At 43.4% G+C, this 26,718-nt stretch overlaps 1 protein-coding gene across 11 annotated transcripts in view; it reads left to right on the forward strand.

The window, feature by feature from the left end:
* Positions 1–26,718, forward strand: part of st3gal3a (ST3 beta-galactoside alpha-2,3-sialyltransferase 3a) — a 788,939-nt gene that overhangs the window by 286,408 nt on the left and 475,813 nt on the right. The window lies entirely within an intron of this gene.

Consider the following 26,718-nt stretch of genomic DNA (forward strand, 5'->3'; position numbering starts at 1 on the left):
ATCTTTCGCACTGATGTGCTGGGCTCCCCCATCATTGAGGATGGGGATATTTGTGGAGTCACCACCTCCAGTTAGTTGTTTAATTGTCCACCACCATTCACGACTGGATGTGGCAGGACTGCAGAGCTTAGATCTGATCCGTTGGTTATGGGATCGCTTAGCGCTCTATGGCATGCTGCTTATGCAGTTTGGCACGCAGATAGTCCTGTGTTGTAGCTTCACCAGGTTGACACCTCATTTTGAGGTATGCTTGGTGCTGCTGATATGCTACCTCCAGCATATCTTGTAAACAGTCGAGTGAAAACATCTGCAGTTTGTAGAACAAATCTGCACACCTATTTCCTCAAAAATTAGAAACCTTGCAGAAGAAAAGTTATGTCATTTGAGTAGTTATGAATTAGTGAATACTAGAAACTTAAAGGACATAGCTGCTAGACTGGGTATGCGGCAGGTGGTGAGGGAACCAACAAGAGGGAAAAACATACTTGACCTCATCCTCACCAATCTGCCTATCGCAGATGCATCTGTCCATGACAATATTGGTAGGAGTGACCACCGCGCAGTCCTTGTGGAGACGATGTCCCGCCTTCACTTTGAGGATACCCTCCATCATGTTGTGTGGCAGTACCACCGTGCGAAATGGGGTAGATTTCTAACAGATCTAGCAATGCAAAACTGGGCATCCATGAGGCGCTGTGGGCCATCAGCAGCAGCAGAATTGTGCTCAACCACAATCTGTAACCTCATGGCCCGGCATATCCCCCACTCTACCATTACCATCAAGCCAGGAGACCGAGGTGTCAACCTGGTGAAGCTACAACACAGGACTATCTGCGTGCCAAACTGCATAAGCAGCATGCCATAGAGCGCTAAGCGATTCCATAACCAACGGTTCAGATCTAAGCTCTGCAGTCCTGCCACATCCAGTCGTGAATGGTGGTGGACAATTAAACAACTAACTGGAGGAGGTGACTCCACAAATATCCCCATCCTCAATGATGGGGGAGCCCAGCACATCAGTGCGAAAGATAAGGCTGAAGCATTTGCAACAATCTTCAGCCAGAAGTGCCGAGTTGATGATCCATCTCGGCCTCCTCCTGAAGTCCCCAGCATCACAGATGCCAGACTTTAGCCAATTCGATTCACTCCGCGTGATATCAAGAAACGACTGAAGGCAGCGGATACTGCAAAGGCTATGGGCCCTGACAATATTCCGGCAATAGTACTGAAGACCTGTGCTCCAGAACTTGCCGTGGCCCTAGCTGTTCCAGGCCAATTACCGTCCCACCAGCCTACTCTCAATCATCAGTAAAGTGATGGAAGCTGTTATCAACAGTGCCATCAAGTGGCACTTGCTTAGCAATAACCTGCTCAGTGACGTTAAGTTTGGGTTCCGCCAGGGCTACTCAGCTCCTGACCTCATTACAACTTTGGTTCAAACATGGACAAAAGAGCTGAACCCGAGGTGAGGTGAGAGTGACTGCCCTTGACATCAAGGCAGCATTTGACTAAGTATGGTATCAAGGAGCCCTAGCAAAACTGAGGTCAATGGGAATCAGGGGGAAAACCCTCCGCTGGTTGGAGTCATACCTAGCGCAAAGGAAGATGGTTGTGGTTGTTGGAGGTCAATCATCTGAGCTCCAGAACATTACTGCAGGAGTTCCTCAGGGTAGTGTCCTAGGCCCAACCATCGTCAGCTGCTTCATCAATGACCTTCCTTCAATCATAAGGTCAGGAGTGGGGACGTTCGCTGATGATTGCACAATGTTCAGCACCATTCGTGACCCCTCAGATACTGAAGCAGTCTGTGTAGAAATGCAGCAAGACCTGGACAATATCCAGGCTTGGGCTGATAAGTGGCAAGTAACATTCGCGTCACACAAGTGCCAGGCAATGACCATCTCCAACAAGAGAGAATCTAACCATCTCCCCTTGACATTCAACGGCATTACAATCACTGAATCCCCCAATATCAACATCCCAGGGGCTACCATTGACCAGAAACTGAACTGGAGTAGCCATATAAATACCATCGCTACAAGAGCAGGTCAGAGGCTCAGAATCCTGCGGCGTGTAACTCACCTCCTGACTCCCCAATGCCTGTCCACCATCTACAAGGCACAAGTCAGGAGTGTGATGGAATACTCTCCACTTGCCTGGATGTTTGCAGCTCCAACAACACTCAAGAAGCTCAACACCATCGAGGACAAAGCAGCCCGCTTCATTGGCACGCCATCTACAAACATTCACTCGCTCCACCACCGGCGCACAGTGGCAGCAGTGTGTACCATCTACAAGATGCATTGCAGCAACGCACCAAGGCTCCTTAGACAGCACCTTCCAAACCCGCGCCCTCTACCAACTAGAAGGATAAGGGCAGCAAATGCATGGGAACACCACCACCTTCAAGTTCCCCTCCAAGTCACACACCATCCTAACTTGGAACTATATCGCCGTTCCTTCACTGTCGCTGGTCAAAATCCTGGAACTCCCTTCCTCACAGCACTGTGGGTGTACCTACCCCACATGGACTGCAGCGGTTCAAGAAGGCAGCTCACCAGCACCTTCTCTAGGGCAATTATGGATGGGCAATAAATTCTGGCCTGGCCAGCGATGCCCACCTCCCATGAATGAATAAAAAAAAAAATATGCATTTCACATCTTTCTCCATTCAGGCAGCTCTCCTAGATACAGTCGCAGCAGATGCTTTTAAACTTTTTGCAATTTTGGTGAGCTCCAAGTTCTTAAATAGTTTAATATTCTGAAATGGGATGAATGAGTCTGTATATTCCTCTTACGGGCAAAAGGATAAACTAACTTTATAAGGAAGCTATCTGCTGTGGATCATTTTGGTTATTATAATTCTGCATCAGTCAATTACTGATATATTTTCAGGAAATTCACCCCTGTGTCTCCCTGAAAGCCTTGGCTACGAGTGTGTTTCATGGCCAAGTTTTGATTCTGATGTTGACCAGGCGATATGAGATTGTTTGGACAAGATGGACAATAAACTTAGGCCAGTTACAAGTCCAGGTAATAAGAATTAATGTTCAAGATGATTATAGTGGGTTCAGATTGATCATACTTATCTGTTTATGAATGTGAATTTTCTTAGCTTGGGTCTTAAATTTAAGTGGCCTGAACTCATTTATATGCCACCATAACCATCATCCATAATTGTGCTTCTATTGAATCATTTGAGGTTTCTCTTTTGTTTTCATGATCGACCAGATTTCAAACACACAAAGAATTTGGAAAATTTATAAAGCTTACTGAAATTTGGCACATCATAGTTGAAATAGGCAATACAACGAATCAAGTTGGAAAATGACTTTTTTTGTTATCCTGTTGAGCCACACCACATACAACCAATGTACTTGTTGAAGTGTTGGATAAATGATTGCACACCACACTAGTCATAATAGACTACATTTTCCTCTGTCTTACCACTGACTTTCAGGCATTTCCGGCGTAGTCAATGTTAAAAAATATAATTGGGTGGTGAGGCTAAACTGCTGACCCTTGAAGCATACCATCCCATCCTCTTTTTCTCAGCCTAAGGCTGTGACTAACACCCATTACATCCTTGCCTCAATACATTCAATGATGGGAAAACAGCTTTTGTCTCCTGTAGCCCAGTTTCCAACTTTAAAAGTACAAAGGATATATTGCAGGCATTGTGCCACTAGTTTTCCAGTTCTTGTATCACTGTTGTGCAGCGTTGACATGTTGGGTAGAGGAGACCCCATTGTGTAAGTTCTGTGACGTAGATAATGGTCCAGGTTTAGGATTAACAGCAGAGTTCACTAAATGTTGTACGTTACGTTATTTTTGTACCCAAGGATAGAAAATTAGTTGGAAAGATTGTGCATTAATTATTAGTTTTAGTTATTAATAAATCCCTTCTGTAATTTATAATCTAACTGCAGTTTGATGCTGTTTATTCTTATGTTATCTGAAGTTTAAGGTATTACAACTTTGTGCTATATTTAGTAAGCTAAATACAGTAACAAGGGTTTCTGTTCAACCCCTAGGCAACTCTACATTACCAGATATTATGCTTGTAAAGTCACACTCTGGCTCATAGGGAGAGAGTACTTGCTTACAGGAGTGGTCTTTGATGCAAAGCACAAGATGAATATTCAGGTAACGCCCAAAAAATGTAACAACAGTAAATATTTCTATAATATGAGAAAGATCTATTGGAGTTGGCCTGTGAAAATGATTGAGAAAGCACAAAGTTGTTTCCAAAGACACAAGGAGAAAAGATATAAGAAAAATTACTAGTCATCTTTGAAAGAATCCGTGTGAGGCAATTTGGATCTTTGCATGCATCTGGGCAATATTGGATGACAAGTCAGGATATGTTTTAGTGACGTACAGAACAATGGTGAGCTCAGTTCCAGAGTATGCTGTTAAGATTTCATCACCAAACCCTAAAGAAAGGATATAGGCATGTTAGAAAGCTTTCCGAGGAATGATCAGTTTGCTTCCAGCATTAAGTTATACTGAAATGACTATACTTGCTTTTGCTAGAGAAAAGACTAATTGGAGACTTGGGGGTGCGGTGGGGGTGGGGGGGGGGGGGAATGCTTAATTGGAGACTTGTTGGGGTGGGGGGGGGTGGGTGGATGCTAAATTGGATGGCCCCAGAAAATGGGTGCCGAGATAGTGATGTGCAATTAACCTCACCTGCAGGCAGCGCACCAACTTTGTGCTGCTTTCTCAATTGAATGACTGCATGCAGCCAGCACTAACCAAGCTGTTCGTTGTCTGCAAACATCAGCAGGGACCTAAAATCATAACTTGCTAGCACCAGTTACAGTTTACCTGCACCTCTTAAAGGGAAGGTGCATTGTGGCTGGAGCAGGAGCTGGCAGTCATGTAGAAAGTGAATATGACCTGGGAAACAGTGTAGAATGGTGCAATATCAGAGAAAGCGGGCTCCCGGGTTTTTGAATGCTGCAGTGGAGGAGGGGATGCAAAGGAGGAGAGATGTCCTTTATCCAGACTTGGTCAAAAGGCAGTGAGAGCAGATAGCCATGGAGGTCAGTACCAGGAATCAAATCCCAAGGACCTGGATGTAATACTTCAAGAAGTTCAATGGCCTCACAGGAGTGGTCAAGGTCAGTGAATGCATCTTCAAGTGCCATGTTATACCTGCCCCACTAGCCTCAGACACTGCTTAAATCTTCAGATCTCCATCATTCACCTACCAACAATCTGTATCAATCTGGACTCATATCCAACATTCATATGTTTCATCTCACCCATGCATACTTAGTACTGCGATAAACCTCACACCCACAACTCAAATCTTGCACACACTACTAGCTAATGAACCATAAGAATCACATCAGCCAAGCAGATTCTGCAACACTCCTTGAGATATTTCCCTCTTGCAGGACAAGGTGGCGCACAACCGGAGGAGGCAGAGACTAACTGGAAGGGGTCAGGTGCACCTTCATGTTCTAAACCCCACTGAGGAGATGGTGCTGGGCATTATTGGGACACTCATTGCTGAGGCTGTAGCCAGTGGCAGGGCTGAAATCTTTGAAGATGATGATATCCTGATACCTCCTACTCCCAACATTCCACTCCTCCCTCATCCCACAGTCTTTTCTGATTTACAAGCTGCAGCTGTTATAAGAATGCACCTCTTACCTTGCCCATTACCCGATCCACAACCTTACTCTTGTGCCTTTTTCCTTTCTGATGCCCAAAAGGTGCAACCTGGTCAGACAATGGAGGAACACCAAGAAGAGAGTGATGAAGACACAGCACCGCCACTTCATTTCACATTCGCAGCCACCAGCTCAGATACTGACCAAGTGTGCATCTTGGAGGATAGATTGGAGGCAGAATCTGCACGTGCTGAGATGCTGGCATGAGTGGGCTACAGTTGGGGCAGGGGGCAAGGATTGCATAGGTACTAGCTCGCCAGAGGGAAAAGTCACACATGGGTTCTGTTGCACGGGACTGTGATGAGGACTTTGATGGCCTACAGAAGAATGCTGATGGGGAAACATAAAATGTTGGTGCCTAAGGAAGCCTTTCAGAAAGCCTGTGGTCAATGTCAAGGAGCAAGGAGAAGTCCAGCACCAACTTGGCACAGGGCTTTGTGCAGATCTTAGAGCTCATCCTTTCCAGCATGCAAGTGGTGGCCAGTTGCGTTCATACATTATGGTTAGGTAAACATGTGTAACGTCTGGTGTTGCAGCTTCCATTGCACACAAGCAGCTGTCTGGGTGCTACAGTGGAACCTCAGACTGCTGTGATACAATGTCACTTTGCAGCCATGAAAGCTCAGAATGCAGTCAGCATGACTGTGGATTGCTGTGTGTAAAGGGGCATTTGGGGTGTCTCCGCATACAGCAATCTGGCTTATAAGAAATTATAGAGTCATAGAGAAATACAGCACTGAAACAGGCCCTTCGGCCCACCGAGTCTGTGCCGACCAGCAACAACCCATTTATACTAATCCTACATTAATCCCATATTCCCTACCACATCCTCACCATTCTCCTCCTACCTACCGACACCAGGGGCTATTTACAATGGCCAATTTACCTATCAACCTGCAAATCTTTTGCTGTGGGAGGAAACCGGAGCACCCGGTGGAAACCCACGCGGTCACAGGGAGAACTTGCAAACTCCACACAGGCAGTACCCAGAAGTGAACCTGGGTCGCTGGAGCTGTGAGGCTGCGGTGCTAACCACCGCACCATGGTGCCGCCCCAGAAATTACTGGGATTTCTGAGGTGCTCCCCCAGGGGAGTGGCAGTGGCTTCATAGAGCATAAACCTGTGTTCTCTCCCAGGAAGACAGCATTCCTTCTCCCACCCATACTACTCCACCAGTACCTTTGCTGTTGTCCGTGAGCCAGCCTGCTAGCCTAGACTGCTGCCTTCAAAGCCAGACGGTGCAGTCCACGGTCGGGACTTCTAGGCCCAGAGTTGCTCAAAGTCATCGTCCAAGGGCGTCTGCAGTCTCCTGCACTGAGAGTCAGCTGTTTTGCACCAGCCGTGCTGCAGTCACTGGGGTAGAACTGCATAGGAACGCGAGGATAGTCAAAAGCACGTGGAATACAGGCACTAAGGGAATGCACAAGGGTGATTACTTGATTTTTGTATGCAATATGGCACGACTTGATTTATAAATTTGGTTTGGGTTGTGGTTGCTTTTATTTTTGCGTTGTGGCTAGGTGGATGCTGTGATGGTCTGTGACAGACGGAAGGTAAGTTGTGGGATTTTTGTTGAATGGGGGAGTGGGATTCCGGTTATTGGTATCATAGTTGGCTGAGTTATTCACAGACTACCTGGCCAGAAAGGGGCTATCTAGGTTGACTCCTCCCTTCCTCTTCTGCTCATGCTCCTGCTGTTCAGTGTATTCCTGGTAGCCTGAGCTGTCCCCTCATGATGATGAGGTTGTGCAACATGCAGTAGACCACCACGAATCTTGACACCCAATCTGTCAAATACTGTAGGGCTTCTCTAGTGTGGTCCAGAGTGGAATTGTTAGAGCCAGTGGTCTGCTACATCTCAATTTCATGTGACATCATGTCCTATAGATATTATAGATTACACATGCTGTGCGTGTTTGTGTTGGTTGTGCAACAAAATCATCAGCGGATAGCCCTCGTCACCCAGTAGCCACCCTTTGGTTTGCTGTGATGACTTGAATGCAGCTCGCACAGCAGACTGCTGCAGAATGAAGACATCATGACTGCTGCTGGGATTCTAGGCATTGACCTGCATAATTTGCTGTCTGTGGTCACACACCAGCTGGACGTTGAGGGAGTGGAATCCTTTTCAGTTACAGTACAGGACAGAGTTGACATGCGGTATGTGCAAATTCTGTGTGTGCAGTCAGGCACCCTGCACCATGGGGAACCCTGCAATCTTAGTGCAGCCACGAGCTGACTTGCCATTTTGTCTCTGGCAAGAGAGAATGAAATGAAGTTATCTTTCATAGAATCATAGAAAATAGGAGCAGGAGTAGGCCGTTCGGCCCTTTGAGCCTGCTCCGCCATTCATTATGATCATAGCTGATCATCCAACTCAGTACTTGCTCCCGCTTTCGCCCCATGCCCTTCGATCCCTTTAGACCCAAGAGCTATATCTAACTCCTTTTTGAAAACATACAATGTTTTGGCCTCAACTGCTTTCTGTGGTAGCGAATTCCACAGGTTCACCATGCTCTGTGTGAAGAACTTTCTCCTCATCTCAGTCCTGAAAGGTTTACCCCGTATCCTTAGACTATGAACCCTGGTTCTGGACTTCCCCCACATCGGGAACATCCTTCCTGCATCTACCCTGTCAAGTTCTGTTAGAATTTTATAGGTTTCTATGAGATGCCCCCTCACTCTTCTGAACTCCAGCGAATATAATCCTAACTGACTCAAGCTGTCTTCATACGTCAGTCCCGCCATCCCAGGAATCAGTCTGGTAAACTTTCGCTGCACTCTCTATAGCAAGAACATCCTTCCTCAGATAAGGAGACCAAAACTGCACACAATATTCCAGGTGTAGCCTCACCAAAGCCCTGTATAATTGCAGCAAGACATCCCTGCACCTGTACTCGAATCCTCTCGCTATGAAGGCCAACATACTATTTGCCTTTTTTACCACCTGTTGCACCTGCATGCTTACCTTCAGCGACTGGAGTACGAGAACAACCAGGTCTCGCTGCATATTCCCCTCTCGGTTTATAGCCATTCAGATAATCTGCCTTCCTGTTTTTGCTGCCAAAGTGGATAACCTCACATTTATCCACATTATACTGCATCTGCCATGCATTAGCCCACTCACTCAATTTGTCCAAATCCCCCTGAAGCCTCTCTGCATCCTCCTCACAACTCACCCTCCCACCCAGTTTTGTGTCATCTGCAAATTTGGAAATATTACATTTAGTTCCCTCATCTAAATCATTAATGTATATTGTGAATAGCTGGGGTCCTAGCACAGATCCCTGCAGTACCCCACAAGTCACTGCCTGCCATTCAGAAAAAGACCCATTTATCCCTACTCTTTGTTTCCTGTCTGCCAACCAATTTTCTATCCATCGCAATACACTACCCCCAATCCCATGCACTTTAATTTTACATGCTAATCTCTTATGTGGGACTTTGTCGAAAGCCTTCTGAAAGTCCAAATAAACCACATCCACTAGCTCCCCCTCATCAACTCTACTAGTTACATCCTCGGAGAATTCTAGTAGATTTTGTCAAGCAGTAGGAATTGTTCCAGAGTCTATATAATCTTGGAAAATGACCACCAATACATCCACTATTTCTCGGGCCACTTCCTTAAGTACTCTGGGATGCATACCATCAGGCCCTGGGGATTCATTGGCCTTCAATCCCATCAATTTCCCCAACACCATTTCTCTACTAATACTGATTTCTTTCAGTTCCACTCTCTCACTAAGCCCTATGTTCCCCAACATTTCTGGTATGATATTTGGGTTCCCCTTTGTGAAGACAGAACCAAAGTATGCATTTAGTTGGTCAGCCACTTCTTTATTCCCCTGTTTCTGACTGTAAGGGACCTACATTTGTCTTCAATCTTTTTCTCTTCACATACCAATAGAAACTTTTAGTCAGGTTTTATGTTCCCTGCAACCTTGCTCTCGTACTCTATTTTCCCCTTCTTCATCAATCCCTTGGTCTTCCTTTGCTGAATTCTAAACTGCTCCCAATCCTCAGTCTGTTATTTTTCCTGGCAAATTTATATGCCTCTTCCTTGGATCCAATGCTATTTCTAATTTCCCTTGTAAGCCATGGTTTGGCTACCTTTCCCGTTTTACTTTTGCGCCAGACAGGGATAAGCAATTGTTGCAGTTCATCCATGTGCTCTTTAAATGTTTGCCATTGCCTATCCACCGTCATCCCTTTAAGCACTGTTTCCCAAAATGTCATGGCCAACTCACGCCTCATACCTTCGTAGTTTCCTTTACTAACATTCAGGACCCTTGTCTCAGAATCAACTACGTCATTCTCCATCTTGATGAAGAATTCTATCATATTATGGTCGCTCGTCCCCAAGGGGTATCGCACCACTAGATTGTCAATTATTCCTCTCTCATTGCACAATACCCAGTCTAGGATGGATGTTCTGTAGTTGGTTCCTCAACGTATTGATCCAGAAAACCATCCTGTATACACTCCAAGAATTCCTCCTCTACAGTATTGTGACTAATTTGATCTTCCCAATCTATATGCAGATTAAAATCACCCATAGTTACTGATGTTCCTTTATCGCATGCATCTCTAATTCCGATTTAATGCCATTCCCAACATCACCAGTACAGTTTGGGGGTCTATATACAACCCCCAGGAACGTTTTTTGCCCCTTAGTGTTTCTCAGCTGTACCCATAAAAATTCCACATCGTCAGAGCTAATATCTTTTCTCACTATTGCGTTAATTTCCTCTTTAACCAGCAATGCAACTCCACCGCCTTTTGTTTTTTGTCTGTCCTTCCAAAATACTGAATACCCCTGGATGTTCATTTCCCGTGCCTGGTCACCTTGCAGCCATGTCTCCATAATCCCGACTATATCAAACTTGTTTACATCTATTTGCGCGATTAATTCGTCCACTTTATTGCGAATGCTCCACGCGTTAAGGCACAAAGCCTTAAGGCTTGTCTTTTTAACATTACTTGTCCTCTTCCCAATATTTTTCACTGTGGCCCTGTTTGATTCTGGCCCTTGATTTCTCTGCCTATCACTTTTCTTATTCCCCTTACTGTCTTTTGTTGTCTTTCATCCCCCCTCCTCTGACTCCTTGCAAAGGTTCCTATCCCCCTGCCATTTTAGTTTAAACCCTCCCCAACCACGCTAGCAAATACTCCCCCTAGGACATCAGTTCCAGTCCTGCCCAGGTGTAACCCATCCAGTTTGTACTGGTCCCACCTCACCCAGAACTGGTCCCAATGCACCAGGAATCTAAAACCCTCCCCCTCACACCATTTCTTCAGCCACGTATCCATCTGATATATCCTGCTATTTCTACTCTGACTAGCACGTGGCACTGGTAGTAATCCTGAGATCACTACCTTTGAGGTCCTACTTTTCAACTTAGTTCCTAGCTCCCTATATTCTGCTTTTAGGACCTCATCCTTTCTTGTTTACCTATGTCGTTTGTACCAATGTGCACCACGACCACTGGCTGTTCACCCTCCCCCTTCAGAATGTCCTGTAACCGCTCTGAGACATCCTTGACCCTAGCACCAGGGAGGCAACATACCATTCTGGAGTCTCTTTTGTGGCCACAGAAACGCCTGTCTACAATTGAATCCCCTATAACTATTGCATTCCCACACTTTTTACTCTCCCCTGTGCAGCAGAGCTAATCGTGGTACAGCAAATTGGGCTGTTGCTGCTTTCCCTGAGAGGCCATTCCCCCCAACAGTATCCAAAGCAGTATACCTGTTTTGCAGGGGAATAGCCACAGGAGATTCCTGCACTGCCTGCCTATTCCTCTTGCTCTGCCTGGTGGTCACCCTTTCCCCTCCTACCTGTAGAGTCTGAGCCTGCGGTGTGACCACCTCGCTATACGTGCTATCCACGATACTCTCCACCTCGTGGATGCTCCACAGTGTCCCGCTGCAGCTCCAGCTCTGAAATCCAGGCTTCCAGGAGCTGCAGCTGGACACACTTCCTGCACACATGCTGGTCCCGGGCACTGGAAATGTTCCCGGCTTCCGACATGGAGCACGAGGAACACACCGCGGCTTTGAGCTCTCCTGCCATGACTTAACCCTTTAAATTAAATTAAACCTGCTGGAAGATCTTAGTGTCCAATAATATCAGTTACTCTAGGGCCCTTCTTCCCTGGTCCTCGTTACTACAGAACTCCCTAAAAAAAAAAACACTACTTACTATATTTGAAATAAACCTTAAACTTTTAAACTTTTCTTACCTGAGATACTTACCCAGCTATTTAGAGCTATTCCCTAACAGCGGTGACTCACCAACCAATCACCTTGCAGCTCTTCTGTGATGTCACTGTTGACTTTTTTCCCCAAAACTCTGGCGCGCTGGAAGAGATGCGACTCCTCTCCGCTCTGCTCCCGGAAGGTAAGAGACTGGGCCTCAATCCTCGGGTTCGATTTATGGGCTCCGCTTTCGGCGTTCTCCCCACAGGTCTGCTCTGCTCCTGGAAGGTAAGAATAGAGAGCTTCAGTGACCTTGTGCAACAGTGGACGGCATCCTGTGAGATGTTGCACATATTGCCTGGAAGGAACCGGATGCATAAAACTTCATCGTCACCTTCACGGCCACTGGCAGTGCAGTCCTTGCCATGCGCTGAGGCTGCAGCAGGTGCAAGATTTCATGATCTTCCTGCTCTGCATCCTTCAGACAGATGTTCACTGTCGGGGTAAAGCCCCTACCAATGTGGTGTCTGGCATGATTTGACCCACAAGTATGCCCGTGTGTCATGGATGCCATTTTGGAGCTCGTAGGGCACTTGTGCCCAAAACATGACCACCAAAGAGCTCAATTTTGCATCCATGACCTTTAAAGTAATGAAAGGAACAGTTAGAATTGAATTAAACAAGCAATTTAACTTCAACAGCTGACCATAGGATTAGAGAGAATTCACGAGCCTTGAGTTGGTTTTGAGATTGGAAGAATAAATTTTCCTCTCAGGAGAACAGAACAGAACTCCTAGAGAAAGTGGCTGACTTGGACTGATGTAACACCTCTTTAAAAAGTTGAATCAGTATCTGTTGAAAAAAGGAAATATAGGTTTTTCAAAGATATTTTTTTCAGGGAAGGTAGAGGAATGAATTTATTGTTTATTGTTTCTTCAAGTAGGAGAGCAAAAGGTGGTTTAGGAGGGCAGTTCTTGGACAGAGGGAGCTGATGGGGAAATGTATTTAGTGTCATGTTTGAGTATATTGATTTTAGGCCATGTATTTATCTTGTATGCTCAACATTATTCCTTCAAAGCTGTTCTACTTGACTCTGAAGTTTGTTGAATAACCTTCCCCAATTCATTTAGTTTAGCTGTTCCCTCATTCAACTTTTGAACTTGCTCCTGGTCTTGGGTATTTCTGACTTCCAGATTATGTTAAATTTCATTCTGTGCTCATTGTTCCACAGGATTGCCACTACTTTCTCTTCCTGTAAGTTGTCTCATGAATTAATAAATACCAGGTCAAGATGAGCAATACCTCTCCTGGCTTACTTTGGGCACTGGATCACGAAGAAGTAATACTTTTATCAACTTTGACTTTAAACCACTTGACTTTTCCCAGTTGATATATCTGATTAGAAATCCTCCATTAAAGTAACTTGTTCTCTCTCATTCTTTTTATCTCTTAGTAGAGCAAATTTTCCTTCTCCTGTTACTAATCTGTGGCATGCTCCTATGAGCTGGGATTTTTTTCATATTAGTGATGTCTAACCAGAATAATTCATTTTGTAGCTTTTTCCACTTTCCACAGGATCAACTTCAATTTACCTCCTATGACCCTGATATATAGGGCTACATCACTTCTTTTTCTGAGCCCTTTCTCTTTCTGAACACTTACATCCCTGAATTTTACACTGATTTCCATCCTCTTGGTTAATTTTGTTCATGATATTCCAACTTGATTATAGATTTCTAGTGTCACAACAGCCTTCAGCTCATATCTTATTTCTGATACTTCTAATGTTCATGTGTCTCAATATATTTGCTTTTTTCAATGACCTCCAGTGTGTGCCTATTACTGGTCTCCAGTTTATGTAAGTCTCTCTGGATATCTGCGTCTATACCCACCTACATTACAACAGTGATTACACCTCAAAGTACTTCATTAGTTATAAAGCGCTTTGGGACATCCAGTGGTCATGAAAGACGCTATATAAATGCAAGTCTTGCTTTTTTTGTAAAATCTGTTTCCCACCTCATGCTCTTCTACCGTACAAGCTGCCTCATCTGGAAGCTGGTTTTATCCCTGACCTCCCCTTGCACCTGTCCAGTTCAGCTAAAGCTTTGCGTTAGTTATCATGTGTCATACTAAGAGCTTTGCATGAGAAAATGTCACATTCCACCTTTGTCCACTGCTATGGTAAGCTTTCAAATCTGGTGTTCTGTTGACTTCAGATTGTTGCTAGAAACCACAAAATAAAAACCTTTATGGATTTCTGAAAGCAGATCTGTTGCACACCCACCACCCAGTCACAGCTAATGTATTTGCATTTTCTGAGTTAGTGATTTTTTTTTTTTGTTCCCACACCCGTAATCTCCTAGTACCCCAACTTTCTGTTGAGAGTTACTTGACCGTTGCCTGACACCTCCCCTTGATGGCATATCTTGAGGTTATGTAGAAGATTGAAGCTACAAATCCATGTCCTAAGCATGTTGATGCTCCAACAGAGGTCTGCAAGAAAAATCCAAAATGACATTCCCACTTATTTTGTCCCTCTCTCCATATGGAAAACATTTCACTTCTCCATGCAGCCAAAAACACTATCTAATGTATTATCCTTTCATGCGATGTCTTGGTAGTGCTTTACCACGGGCCATAGGCAATGCGCGCTGTTAGAGCAATGGTGCAATCGAGTACACTTTTTGCAAACAGAATACCTAAAACGCCACTTAAAGTGCACGATCAATCACTCATGATGTTGGATGACGTAACTAGCACTATGTAGCTGTGTGTGGCTTAGTTAGCTTTTGTAATCCAATACCGTGGATCATGTATCTGCCATATGTTCAGGTAATAAAAACTTGTTACCCATATCTTAATTAACCACTTGAGGGTGGAGAATTCCTCCTGTCTAGGTGGTGACTTGCCTTTTGGGGATCAGGATCTACAGAAAGTTTCGGTAAAGGCATGAGACCTTTAGGGGAAATCAAAAACATGTTGTACCTGTTCTATGCCATTTGATGAAGTTGTGTTACTTCCATTGTTTTATCTCAATTACATACATCATCATGGTCAATTTTGTCTTTTGCCTTTCAACTGAAGCAACTATATCATCTTTGAGATTTAAGATATAATTGTCACAATATTGTAACACAGTAGTTCAAAAAAATCCACTTTTGCTTATACGTTATCTTCAGGTGACCATCTGCCGAAAAAGCCCTAGTCCAGTTTTAAACAAAAATTGAAGTAACAGAAGCTGACTCTTGACTATCAGTACACCATATGATTCATTGATCAAGAACAGAAGACAATTTTTACAATCGATTATTTAGTACCAAGTTGTAAATTTACATTTTAACCCTTATTTTTAATCTGCAGATACAGTTGAATACATAGGCGAAATCTCTGTGTAGTAGATTAAAGACTTTTTTTTTTAAGAAGTCTGAGTTACTTGTCAGCTGGTTATTAAAGCCAGGGAGGAAGCAAAGAAAGAACTGAACCTGAAATAGTCCTACATTTCTCTTTTTTTGTGTGTGAATAAACTGTGCAATGTTGTTATGTTTGTAACCTACTTATTCTTGGATAAAATTAATATTGTTTTAAGTAATATTTCGAGACGTACTGAACAGAAAATATCTTTTTCAGTTAATGGGATTGCATTTAAGACTTGTAGACCAAATCTGTATTTTTTTTCTAGTATTTAACTTGGAGGTGCATGAGTGGCAGAAGATTATTTTTCTTCAGGTTTCTTCCTCTAACTCCTTCATATGTGGGTGAGATCTGGGGGTTTCCATTTTGCAGCATCTAATGATTGTCGTCTCCTGATCTAAGTTGCACAATGGGAAATTGCCTAGCTTTATTTATGGCAATTTCAGATTTTAAAAAAACACATAGTCAACTTTTAATTACCATTGATAACCTTGTAAAATAACGACTGAGATTTTAATCCGTTATTTGTGAGCATGTTTACGTGCATGCAGGCACCAGTGTTACTTAGTTTGTTACATATAATTAAGCGAAATTGACTAGCATGAAAAGCGCAGCTGGTCCATTAAGCTTACCCACACGTGATAGCCAGAGCATTATGACTATCATGTTTGATAAATATGCATCAATGTTTTCAGAGTTATGGCAGGGCAGCATAGTCCTGTGAAATGTGCATCCTGTGCCATGTGAGAACTCCAGGATGCTCCTCATGTCCTGGGCAATCATATGTACAGGAAGTGTCACTAGCTGGAGATGCTCAAGCCCTGGGTTTTAGAGCTTGAGCAGCAGCTGGCATTGCTGTGGTGCATCTTTGAGGCTGAGAACTACGTGGAAAGCATGTTTCTAGAGGTGGTCACCCCAAACTTAAGCGTGAATAAGAAGAGAGGGAATGGGTGACCGCCAGACCGTCCAGGAGGATCAGACAGGTAGTGCAGGAGTCCCCAGAGTACATCTCACTGTCTAACTGGTACTGAATACTGGTGAGATTGATGGTTCCTCTGAGGAGTGCAGCCAGAGTTAAGTCCATGGTACTGTGGCTGGTGCAACTGGACAGGGTGGGGTGGGGGAGGGGGGTACAAGAGGGAGATTGGGAAAGCTATAGTTGGGGTTGCCTCCCCAGTATCAGGGTCCAGGGTGTCACTGAGTGGCTGCAGAACATACAGAGGGTGAACAGCCAGTCCATATCGATACCAACGACATAGGTTAGAAAGAAGATGAGGTCCTGCACACTGAATTTAGGAAGCAAGGAAAGAGATTAATAAACAGGGCCTCAAAGCTTGTAATCTCCAGATTACTCCCGGTGCCATGCACTGAGAGTTTAGGAAAAGGAGGATAGAGCAGATGAATGCATGACTGGAGAGGAGGTGCATGAAGGAAGGCTTTAGATTCTTAGAACATTGGGACTGGTTCTGGAGGAGATGGCACTTGTGCAGGCCAATTGGTTTGCACCTCAAAAGAGCCAGGACCAATGTTCTTGTGGGGTACTTTATTGGTGCTGTGGAAGAGAATTTAAACTAATTTGGCAGCAAGATGGGAACCAAGGTGCAGCCTTAGAAAGAAACAAGGAGCATAAAGGATTGGAAACAACAGCACAAGAGTAAGAAATAGTAAGGGATTAGGTGGGGTCAGTGTAAGAGGGAATGCAAGGCCTAAATTGGGATCACTGTCCATGAATGTAAGCACACAAAGCATAGTAAATACGATTGGTGAGCTGCAGGTGCAGGTAGCCACATGGCAATATAACATTGTGACGATAATGGATACCTGACTTAAAAAAGTGCAGAACTGGGTACTAAATATTTGTAGGTGCAAAGGGCTGGATTTTACCTTGGGCGGATGGGAATTCGTCACCGAGGTAAAAGTCGGTGGCAAACCCGCTTCCGCCAAGCCCGGGGATCCGTCCCGCGTTTTACGGATCCCCGGGCTTTAATTTTCCTGAGGCGGGACTTGCACCCACTTGAGGGAGGAGGTTGCGCCTCAGTGAACTGCTGGCCAGTCATTGGGCCGGCAGCTCTTAGTCCCAGCAGCACCACTGGGAGCGGTGGCCACTGCTGGGACTGCAGCCCAGCTGACGCCCTGGAGCCAGGAGGGAAGGTAAGTTGAACATGCCTCACTAGTGAGATTGGTCGTGTCCTGGTGAAGCTAGAGTGGTCGTTTGGGGGGTGGGGGGCATCTTTGGTCCTGGGGGTGGGTTGGGAGGCAGGGGCGGCCCTCCATCAGGCACTCTGTGCCCGACTGCCATGGCGCCCCCCCGGCGTGCAGAAAGGCCGGCAGCTTTTGCTGGACGGCCTTTCGTGTCCCCAGCACGACCGCTAGCCATAGGTAAAATACCCGTGGAGGTGAGTGAGGGCCCATAAGTGGTTGTTAAGTGGCCAGTTAAGGGCCTTGATTGGCCTCTGGTGGGCGGGCCGTTTTCCCCCCCCCCTGCCCAACTGCAGTAAAGTTGACTGGAGGCGGGAGCAGGGCGGTAGGCCTCCCGGAGCCTCCCGCTCAATTTTACGCCTCCCCCGTGCCACCATCTGACTCGCTGGGGCCGCGTAAAATTCAGCCCAAAGTGGAAAAATAAGGAAGGACAGAAAGCATGAGGATTTGGCAGTATTGATTCAGGAGAATATTACATTGCTGGAGAGAGATGTTGTCCTTGAGGGGTAAAGGATGGAATTTATCTTATTAAAAGCTAAGAAAAGCAGTTGAGTTGCAGTTACGATACTGGGTGTATTCTATAGGCCATCAACTAGTGGAAAAGGTATAGAGAAGCAAATTTGTAGGGAAATTACTAAGAGGTGCAAGAACTACGGAGTAGTGATAGTGGGTGAACTTCAATTATCCAGGTATAGACTGGGATGGTAATATACACTGGGATAGTAATAGTGTAAAGGGCAGAGAGGGGGAAGAATTCCTGAAGTGCATTTAGGAGAATTTTCTTGAGCAGTACATTTTCGGCCCAACAAGGAAGAAGGCATTGGCGGATCTGGTAATGGGAAATGAGGTGGGCCAAGGTTATGGATGCTCCACCGTTGAATACATTTAAAGCTGGGATAGCCAGATTATTGGTCTGTCACGGAATCAAGGGATATGGCGAGCGGTCAGGAAAGTGGAGTTGAAGCCGAGGATCAGCTATGATCGTATTAAATGCCGGACCAGGCTCGATGGGCCATATGGACTACTCCTATTTCTTGTGTTCTTGCTCTTGTCAGTCGGGGAACATTTAGGGAACAGTGATCATTATATCAAGAGGGTGGTGGGTGTCTGGAGTTCACTGCCTGGATCGGCGTTAGAGGCAGAAACTCTCAACTCATTTAGAAGGTACCTGGACCTGCACCTGAAGTGCTGTAACCTGCAAGGCTACGGACCAGATGCTGGAAGATGGGATTAGACTGGGTGGCTAGTTTTTTCAGCCGGCGCAGACATGATGGGCTGAATGGCATCTTTCTGTGCCGTACCTTTTCTATGGTTCTGAGAGTTTTAAGTTAGCCATATAAAAGGACAAGGAGCAATCTAGACTAAAAATACTTAATTGGAGAAGAGCCAATTTCAGTGGGTTGAGAATAGATCTATCCTGGGTAAATTGGAATCAAAGAATTGGCTGCCTTTAAAGAGGAGATTGTTTGGGTACAATCGGTGCATTCCCATGAAGGGGGAAAGGTAAGGTAACAAAGCCAGAGCTCCCTGGAATGCAAAGGAGATAGAGAGTAAGATGAAGTAGAAAAAGGGATCTTATGGCAGATGGCAGGTAGTTAATACATGTGAGAACCGGGCTGGATATAGAATGTTCAGAGGGGAATTGGAAATGGAAATAAGAAGGGCAACAGAGAGTATGACAAGAGATTGGCAGTGAACATAAAAGAAAATCCAAAAATCTTCTATAAGCATATAAATAGTAGAAGGGTATAACTTGTTCTCCTTGACTATAAGCGTCAAGGAAAAGGTGGTCATGGGACAAGGTGTTGTATCTCCGCCCCTGATCACACTTGCTAACCACTTCCAGTGGGTGTTATTAAGTTCTGCTACCTTGGGTTCATGGTGACTGACAATCTGCCCCTTGATGCAGAGCTCGATACATGCATAGGGAAAGTGGCTACCAGCTTTGGCCGACTCGTGAAATGCGCATGGGATAACTCTAAGCTGACCTTTGGTGCCAATCTGGTGGTTTATAAGGCCTGTGTTCTCAGCACCTTGCTGTATGGCTGTGAAACATGGGTGACATACAGCTACCAGGAAAAGAAGCTCAATAATTTCCATTTTCGCTCTCTGTGGTGCATTATGGGTATATCCTGGCAGGAAATAAATCGCAAATGCAGCAATCCTGTCAAAGACAGAACTCCTGAGTGAGTTGGCACTAATCAAACAGAGGCAGTGGATCGGACACATCCACAGGATGGAAGACAGTCACATACCCAAGAATGATGAGGTTGCCAGGGCCAGCTGCCCAGTGGGGTGCCCAAAGCTCCACTTAAAGGATGCTTGAAAACGTGACATGAAGGCCCTAAATGTCGACAATCGCACCTGGGAGTCATGAGCTGCCGAAAGAGGGAAGTGGCGACACATCATGTAGACTGACGAGCACTACCATGACAACCAGTTGCTACAGCAGCTTGGCATCAGGCACCAATGCTAAAACAGCAACTCACAGTGTTGCTTGGCAGCTTCATGTGCGGTACTTGTCGCAGAGCCTACCTCTCAAGGATTGGCCTTCACAGCCATCAGCAAAGGTACACCAAGACAAGACACCGTACCTGAATGGATTGTTTGCTGCATGTCCATCATCTTTCGTAGATGGAAGGATGACGACCAGTAAGAGCAGAGGTATGGCTGATTAAGGGATAGAAAGGAGACCTATACAGGGAAGCAGAGGGCATGGCTGAGGTGCTAAATGAACACTTTGCCTTTGTCTTTACCAAGGAAGAGGATGCTACCAAAGTCATAGTGAAAGAGGAGGTAGTTGAGATACCAGTTGGGCTAAAAATTGATAAAGCGAAGGTACTAGAAAGGCTGGCTGTACTTAAAAATTGGTAAGTCACCAGGACGAGATGGGATACATCCGAGGATGCTGAGGGAAGTAAAGATGGAAATTGCAGAGATATTGGCCACAATTTTCCAATCCTCCTTAACTACAGGGGGGTTTCCAGAGAACTGGAGAATTACAAATGTTGCATCCTTTGTTCAAAATACAGCAAATACAGGCCAGGCAGTTTTACCTCGTTGGTGGGAAAGCTTTTAGAAATGGTAATTCAGGCCAAAATTAACTTGGACAGTGTGTATTGATTAAGGGAAGCCAGCACAAATTTGTAATAGGCAAATCCTGTTTGATTAACTTGATTGAGTTTTTTGATGAGGTAACAGAGAGGGTTGTTGAGGGTAATGTGATTGATACATTGTAAATGGACTTCCAAAAGGCGTTTGATAAAGTGCCACATAATTGGCTTGTCAGTCGATTTTTTTTATTCGTTCATGGGATGTGGGCGTCATTGGCTCGGCTAGCATTTATTGTCCTCGAGAAGGTGGTGGCGAGCTGTCTTCTAGAACTGCTGCAGTCCTTGAAGCCCGTGGAATAAAAGGGACAGTTGCAGCATGAATATGAATTTGGCTGAATGGCAGAAAACAGAGTAGTGGTAAACGGTTGTTTTTCGGACTGGAGGAAGGTATACAGTGGTATTCCTCAGGATTCGGTAGTAGGGCTACTGCTTTTCTTGGTCTATATTAATGACTTAGACCTGGGTATACAGGGCTCAATTAAAATTTTGTGGATGACACACAACTTGGGAGTATTGTGAACTATGAGAAGGATTGTGATGTACTTCAAGAGGACATAAACAGGCTGGTGGAATTGGTGGACACGTGGCAGATGCCGTTGAATGCAGAGAAGTGTGAGGTGATGTATTTTGGTAGGAAGAATAAGGAGAGGCAATATAAATTAAAGGATACAATTCTAAAGTAGGTGCAGGAAGAGAGAGAGATCTGGGGGAATATGGGCACAAATCGTTGAAGGTGGCAGGGCAAATTGAGAAAGTGGTTAAAAAGGCATAGAGAGTCCTTAGTTTTATAACATAAAGTACAAAAGCAAGGAAGTTAAGATGAGCCTTTATAAAACACTTCAACTGTAGTATTGGGCACCACAATTTAGAAAGGATGGGGAGGCTTTAGAGAGGGTGCAGAATAAGATTTATGAGGATGGTTCCAGGGATGAAGCACTTCAGTTACATAGATTGTCGAAACTGAGTTGTTCTCCTTGGAGAAGGGAAGTTTATGAGGAGATTTAATAGAGGTGTTCAAAATCATGCGGGGTCTAGACAGAGTAGATGGAGAGGAACTATTCCCATTGGCTGAAGGATCAAGAACCAGAAGACACAGATTTAAAATGATTGGCAAAAGAACAAAAGGCGACATGAGCATATGCATGCTCGGCGCAGTGGTTAGCACCGCAGCCTCACCGCTCCAGGGACCCGGGTTCGATTCCGGGTACTGCCTGTGTGGAGTTTGCAAGTTCTCCCTGTGTCTGCGTGGGTTTTCTCCGGGTGCTCCGGTTTCCTCCCACAAGCCAAAAGACTTGCAGGTTGATAGGTAAATTGGCCATTATAAATTATCAATAGATAGGTGGTAGGGAAATATAGGGACAGGTGGGGATGTTTGGTAGGAATATGGGATTAGTGTAGGTTTAGTATAAATGGGTGGTTGATGTTCGGCACAGACTCGGTGGGCCGAAGGGCCTGTTTCAGTGCTGTATCTCTAATCTAATCTAATCTAATCATGCAGCGAGTGGTTAGGATCTGGAATGAATTGCTTGAAAGGGTGGTAGAGACAGATGCAATTATGGCTTTCAAAAGAAAATTGGATAAGCTCCTGAAGAGAAACATTTTGCAGGGCTGGGAGTGGGACTAGGTAAACTGCTCTTGCAGAGTGCTGGCACAAACATGAAGGGCTGAATGGTCTCCTGTACAGAAACCGCTCTATGCTCAATACCAAATTGCATTATTTTCAAATGCCCATTTGGAAGCTGCTTCTGATCCCTTTTTAAATTATCCGTGAAATTTTTTGCTTTTGATGCCTGTGCTGGTGAAAAATGCAACTGCGCTACAAAGGACTCAAGGGATGTTTTTTTTCAATTGACTTCTCAAAACTTTTTGTCCCAGGAATGGATGTCTAAAGTGTTATAATAAATATAGCTATAATGTTATTTGTTAACGCATTAATTGAATTTGACGGTGCCATTAAAACTGTTGCAGTTTCTTCCAAATGCTATTAAGCACCCCTTTTTAAAAAAAAAATGACAAATCTTTATCTGGCTGTAGCTTGGTACAGCTACTTCACCCATAGTCTGAGTTGTGCAAAATGTACTCTGCACATCAGTTTCGGCTTTATTAACATGAAAGTGCTGCTTTATTTAGGATAACTGGTGACGAATAAAACATTGGATTTCTCTTTAAAGATACATGTTAAGAATTGATAACATGGGATCCTATTTTTCGCTAATGTGCATATTGTTGGGACTGTTCTAGCTCCATTATGCGCATACTGGTACAGATTGGGAATAATAGTGTGAGAAAGTAATTTTTCAAACTTATTCTGTTTTGCATTTACAGTTTTGGAATTGTACACAGCTGTCAATCGTGCATTTTATCTCAGAAATATAAGCAATTTGTGTAGTAGAAAAATTATTTCTCTGTACAGTGAAGTAAAAACAAACTTTGCAATCCTCTCATTCTGATATGTACATGGTAGTCTTCTATTTCTTTCTGATGTATATAGCAATCTGCACAAAGTATTTCTTCTGTCCCCGTACTCTAATTAGACAGTGTTCTTATATATGAATTACCATAAGGTGTTGAGTGAGTACTGTCATCATGTGTCAGTGATGTGAATGACCACCTTCAAAGAGATTGACAGGAATATGTCAAGAAATGCTCTGTGCGCAATAGGAAAGAATGCTTGGATCCAGGTGGTGACAGCTCTCCGTACAAACACTCTTGGCTAATTCATTTAGTGCAAGTATTGCTAGAGTTAAAAGTTTGGGGGGTAACTTTATGTATGACTAAGCTCCTTTTTTGTTTTCTGTTCAGTGTGTGTGTGTGTGGTCTAATGACCAGTGTACTTAGAGAAGTTTGACAAAGGCAATCTGTACACTGATTTTTGCTAATAATTTCAAACTTATCTCGGAATATTACTCTGAAATTTGTGCTTTGCTCATTGTCCTAGTCTAATTGCAATCCTGTGGTTATGCCAATAACAACATTTTTACTTTAACTATATTACAAAACTTCCCTGGGGAAAAAAATCAAAATGAATTTATTTTGAAGAAAAAAATCCAACAGCAGGCAACAAATAATTTGGGAAACATTATGAAGTATCTCAAATATATAAACTGATAGAAGAGTAATTCTAAACTGATTCAGAAAGCAGATAGATTTTCAATTTAATAAAAAAAAATCCTCCTTTAAGGCAAGTGGAAAAAAAATAGACAAGCAATGTGATTCTAAGATGAGCTTGCTGCTGCAGTGCTAAAATCAGGCTATCTGGCATGAAACCTATGGGATTAAACTGAAATTGGCTGATGAGATACAACAAGCATGTATTTAGAACAGACAGCCAGGATGAGTTCCTGAAATATTCTCCCAAAAGCAGTAAAATAGTTTGACATTAAAATAATGGATACATCAGTTGTTAGTGTCGGCTGATGGGGATTCCAGTAGTTTTCATTTACAGTGAGTTACAGAAAATGAAATAGGTGTCAATCCAGATTCAATGGAGATGCTGCTGACATCAACTGACTGCTACACTGGCGGGCTGATGATCTGAAATATTAGTTAATAGATGTCTAGGGCATTGATTTAAAATCAAAATTTCTCATAGGAAGGTAGGAAAATGTTAAAACTTTTAAGTCAGAAATCTAAAAGGGAATGTATGGAGGCAATACCTTGTGTTTAAAAAGTACCTTTTTCCCTCATTAGTTTTCTCCTCTAAACAAATATTCTGATTAACATGATCCCCATTAACTGCTAATAAGAGCAACAGCAGACAGAAATAGGAGGTTCTGATCAGCATAATGCCGCACATCAAAAAAAAATGAGAAAAGCAGTTCTTGAGATGACAAATACAAAACCCACTAAAATAATTTTTTTTAAATCTCACATTCGTCCTGAAGCTTTCCTCATAAGCTGTTAAAATACCTGTTTCTCAATGGAATGCTTGACATGGGAGTTTATATTTTGATTACTGGTCTAGGGTCTGTTTGTAGAAAAAATTGTCATTGCACATTTGGGTTAGGAGGGGAGGAACAGTCTAAAAGAACTGATAGTTTTTAAAGAAGAATGTTAGAAATTCGTGTACTGATATTGAACAGTCAAAATTTAAAATGTCTGTTGGAGGCTGAGAGATTTATCTTTACAAATGAATACCTGGTGCCAACCGGTCTTGCACCAGTAAAGGGATTAACTTTTCACCACTGAAATAGTAGGAATGCCTCAACAGGGTTGTTCCTAACTTGAAGACTTTTATAGATAATCTCCATGATGGTGAGCTGTAATATAACAGGGTGTGTCCTGCTGCCTCTTGTAGACGGATTTAACGGATGCTTGTGTGCAAGCCATTCCACTTGCACAAATCACTTAAAATGATTGAAGCAATAACCTTGCAATGTATCTTAAGAGTATAGAATCATAAAATGCGGGAAAGAGGCCATTTGGCCCCTCAAGTCCATGCTGACTCTACAAGAGCAAGTATAAGAACATTAGAGAAGGTCAAGGATGGCAAAATTGAAACTTGTCCCTCAGTGCTGCAACTCACCCTGCCGAGCATTCAATTGCAGTATAAACATCCCTATAGGTCAGATTTTGTTAAAATAACAGTGAGGCTAATGGTGTTGCCATTATTTTGTGTAACAATTACAGCAACTTTAGGTGAGGAGCAGATGTGTGGTTAAATGCCAGTATCCAAAAGTAGTTGTCTTGAGTTGTGTCACTCTGCTGTTGGCTTCACAAAAAAGGCACTTCAGTGCCTCACTGTTAATATACATTGAATGGCATAAAATTCATAAAATAAAATGTATTTGCATGGTTGTTACAAACTAAATTTGCCACAGAAAGTTAAGTCTTGTTATTACGAGTGAAATTACCCTTTTAACAATGTGTTAATTGTTAATTACTGCCCAACCTCTGGCACTCTAAATTATTACAAACTGTGGTGTCTAATTCCTTCACTTATTAATTGTTGAAGATTTTAAAAATGTCAAATTTTTGAAGAAAATTAATATTGTTTTACTTTGCGTTTCCTGTCTCTTTCTCACAGTCCAATCTTTCTTTCCCCCTCTATTTCTATTCCTCTATCTGATTTGACATTTGATATTTCCTAATTAACGCTTCCTACTCTGTCCTTCCTCAATCCTTCAGTCTGATTAGTTAAGGAAAAACCCTCTTGGTTACCTTGTTCACTAAGGTCCCAGATTCCATTTTTCCCTCATTGCACTGTTATCAGCTTGTACTTCCAGCCATACAAAAGTATTTTAAAACTTAAACATGCAGGAACAATTCTTAACTGTTGCTAGAAGCTGTTAGATACCCTGTTAAAGCAAAATCCTGCGCAATGTGTTTGACTTGTGCTACATTACAGATAAATAATTCCAAACATTTATCATCCTTTGAGTAAAGAATTTATTTTCAAAAATCAGTAATGCATTACAGTATCAGCATCAAGCATTTCTGGACAGAGTATAGCATGGGTTAGTTGTTAGGTGAAGCTCACTCTACTGTTCAATAAGGATATGCCTTTAGTCCTATTTTCAGTAAAGAAACCCCGTAACGTCCCAACACAATATTTCCATATTATGTGTGAGCCATTCTTATGCACTCGAGTGAGAGATTGCTGAGTTAGAAATCATTAATGCTAAATTATGCGCGGTTTTATACTGTTGACCTATAACTATTAAAAATCAAGTTGAGAATCCTATAAATTCATTCACTTTGAACCTTTATAAGGAGGATTCAGTTCTGAGAGTCTGTACTGGATTTGGACCCAGGTTGTTTGGATGAAGGACAATGTGTTGATAAAGTTACATTTGTAACAAGGGAACTCTGGACAGTAACTTTGCTTGATGGCAGCATAAAGATCATGAACTCGTTTAGTAGAGAGCTCTGCTTTTGAACCACTGCTACTGATTTTCTGGTTTGGAAGGATGAGAGTTTGAATTTTGCACAACAAAATATTCACTTGAATTTTCTTTTGTTTGTATATCTCCCTTGTCATATCTTCTGTTTTTAAATATAAATGTTACGGAGCATCTGTACAACTGATTTTGTTCAGCCTACACACTATGTTGTGATACTAGTTTTATATTTAGAACCAAGCGCAAATGTATTATAGAAACAGGAAATGC

The sequence above is a fragment of the Heterodontus francisci genome, chromosome 8 (assembly GCF_036365525.1).
Source record: "Heterodontus francisci isolate sHetFra1 chromosome 8, sHetFra1.hap1, whole genome shotgun sequence".
Lineage (NCBI taxonomy): Eukaryota > Metazoa > Chordata > Chondrichthyes > Heterodontiformes > Heterodontidae > Heterodontus > Heterodontus francisci.